The sequence below is a fragment of the Oryx dammah genome, unplaced genomic scaffold (assembly GCF_014754425.2).
Source record: "Oryx dammah isolate SB20612 unplaced genomic scaffold, SCBI_Odam_1.1 HiC_scaffold_17, whole genome shotgun sequence".
Taxonomy (NCBI): Eukaryota; Metazoa; Chordata; class Mammalia; order Artiodactyla; family Bovidae; genus Oryx; species Oryx dammah.
Genome location: NW_024070201.1, coordinates 75870694 through 75874222, shown reverse-complemented (window position 1 = coordinate 75874222; position 3529 = coordinate 75870694).

Here is a 3529-nt window from a genome sequence, read left to right as displayed (position 1 = left end):
AGAGACATGAGAATGTTTGGAGAGCACTATCCAAATCTTCATTATGATTATTTTCCATCCGTATAAGCTCCTGGCCTCCCCTTCTCATGTTCATTTCATTTGTTAAACTAATCCATTACATTCCTCTTTCAGCCTCACATCATCTCCCAAATCTCCTTCACCTGTTATTCTGTATCTGTATCTGTATGTCTGTATGTATGTACGTATCTGTATATATGTATCTATATAGCTTGCATATCAGAAGTAATTCATTTATCTCCTTACTTAGCTAAAATTTTAAAAAAAGATTAATGTTTATGAAATAAATTAAAAAATGATGCAGCAAAAAATTGGAGGTCTTTCTTAATAAACATTTAACCAGTTCATCAGATTTTTAAAAAGATAAATTTTAAAGAAATATCAAACTTTCCAAATCAATTTATTTATAATAAAACAAAATATACTATACAGCCATGGAATTATACAGGCCAGGATACTGGATTGGGTACCATTCCCTTCTCCAGGAGATCTTCCCAGCCCAGGGACCGAAGCTGCATCTCTTAGGTCTCCTTCATTGGCAAGCTGATTCTTTACAATTAACATCACCTGGGTCTATTAAATACTAAATTGACTAAAATGGTATCAGTTTAATTACTCCTGAACACTTAATAAGATGTCAGTTTCTGAACTGACTTTAAAAGAAACCTTCAAAAGCAAATTGCTTCCTAAAACCTTCTTCTAGCCAAAAGTAGAATATTTATAATTAAATAATTTATTTTCATAAATTGTAAAAGCAAGACATGCCCCATGAGGAATAGCTTAGATAGATAGAAAGGTTAAAGTAAAAAACGCTCTCCCAACCATAAGCACTCACTCATTTGATCCTCTATTAACAGTTTAGTAAATGCTCCTAAGATATGCATTTGTGTTTGGTATATATATCATCATGGATGTGTTTTACTCTATATGAACATATATAAAATATAATAATTCACTTGAAATTCTAATTACAGCTTGTGTGAGCATTATCTCAATATTGATGAATTTTCCTTGATTTTAATTGTTACATATTATTGCATTTCATTATTACAATATAATTCCTTTAGTACATTTTTGCTTGAAATTTATTTCAGTTTTAATATTTTACCTTACACACATATACACAATGAATACCGCTTACAGACATCTTCACTTATTTCTGTTGGAGAAATCTATGTCACCATCAAAACAAAAAATACACATATGTTTACATTTGACAGATTCTGTAGCATTTCTCTCAAAATCCTGAAGTATCCCTTATTCCCCAAAATAGTATATTAAAAACTAATTTTCCCCACAGCTTTGCCATCACTAAATATTAGGAACCTTGAGCATATTAAAAATAATGATGCAGAAAATCATCTCATTTTAATTTGAATTTGCTTAATCATTCAGTCTTAGAATCTCATTGGTGATATAAACAACAAATGTTAGTCTCCAGAGTTAAAGCTGTGCTGCCTGCCTGTGAACTAATTCATTCATTCGTGTTCAACTCTTTTACGACCCCAAAGACTGTAGCCCACCAGGCTCCCCTATCCATGGAATTTGCCGAGCAAGAATACTGTAATGAGTTGCCATTTCCTCCTGCAAGGGATCGTCCCAACCCAGGGATCGAAACCATGTCTCCTGCGTTGTCAAGCAGACTCTACCCTTGAGCCACCAGGGAAGCCCAAATCAAAGCGATATAATATCTATATAGAGATGTATGGTCTATGCGTGCTAAGTCACTTCAGTCATGTCCAGCTCTTTGTGACTCTATGGACTGTAGCCAGCCAGCTCCTCTGTCCAGGGGATGCTCCAGGCAAGAATACTGGAGTGGGTTGCCATGCCCTCCTCCAGGGGATCTTCCGACTCAGGGATGGAAGCTGTGTCTCCTGTGGCTCCTCATTACAGGCAGATTCTTTACCACTGAGCCACCATCTATACACATACCCCAATCAAACTAATAATAAATTATTTAGTATATTCTATATATCAGATATTTTGCTATTACTTAGTGTATGTTTTCTCACTTAGTCCTCACATCTAACTATGATGAGACACATTGTATGACTGAGATAAAGGCAAATGATTAATTTGCTTAAGGGTATACAGTCAGTAATTAAGAAAGCCCGGATATGAACCCAAGAAGCCAACTCTAAGTTGATATGTGTTTCTTGTGTCTGAATTTCTCATGGTGCTTAATGATTTATTCAATAAAATCTTGGATAACAGGAAGTGATAGCAAGGTATTTAGGGAAAGCCTCTGGGTCATCATTTTTAAGTGTCCTGTGTTTCTTAGAAAACTCATGCCCGAGCACAGGCATCATCAACAGACTGTCTCTAGTGAAGGACTTTAAGGATTGTTTCTGTCCCTAAGTCTTCCTTCCTTCACTTACTTTCCTTGAAAGAGGAATAGACATGTAATTATATACAGCAGCATAATTTGGGGTAGAAATTAGTATTTCATTGTAGATACAAAAATTAATGCTTTCTTGAAATAACTCCAGAGGCAGGGGGCTTCAACCCTGAACAACCATTTGCTTCACCCTCAGGACCAATGCTGACACCACTCTTGTAGGCAGAGCTCCTCAGAAATAAACTTCTGTGTTTTAACATATATATAGATATGCAAATTTAATATGTATCATATATATATATAAATTTAATATATGTATTGAATAACTAAAATAATTTATCAAAACAGAAAGAAAAAATACTAAATAAGGTCTTTGTCAAAGGTGACTAATAGCAAAAGAAAGGCAGTTGGTACAAGAGGAACACAGAAATATATCTATGTGTACACACATATATGTTGCTAATACATGACATATACACACAGAATGTTGCTTGAAAGAAGGGAAACACAATCTGTCTAAAACTGTCCTATAGGTACCAGCTACTCCCATTCCTCCCTTTTCTAAGACTAACCGCTGACAGGTAAACACACAATTTATTTGCTAATCTCATGAACTGGATAGAGACCAAAAGGTAGACACTTAAGTTCTGGTAAACTGTCCAAAGAGTTTAAAGTAAATTAAGCTAAAAATTGTTGATAACTCAAGACTTTTCAACCTGAGACTAAAATTTGTTTATACAGGCAAAACAGGTTAGCAACTGACATCTTAAATAAAATTGTATGTGTATATGATTCAGTAATTTCAGTGACCTCAAAACAGTAATTCAAATTAATAAGAACATGTTTAATGCTCAAAAAAGTTGTGAAAATCATCTCCAAAACTCAGTTTCATGTCATCTCTCTAATTACCTGATGATCTCTGTAACCAGAAGGCAGCCAGTGTGTGAGTAATTTTCTAAGATCATGTCAGAGTAGTCAAAAGTCTGACTCCATCCAGGATATACTTACATTACTTTTCTCTACAAAAGGTCTAGAAGTCATGCTGCATTACAGTTGCAACTTAGAAAATTCAAGTGTGGAATGAAGTAAATCAGGATCACACTGGGAGAAATCATCCAGTCAGTCAATGGGAGGTAATTTTGATAGGACCAGAGTTTCTAATGATCTTGAAAA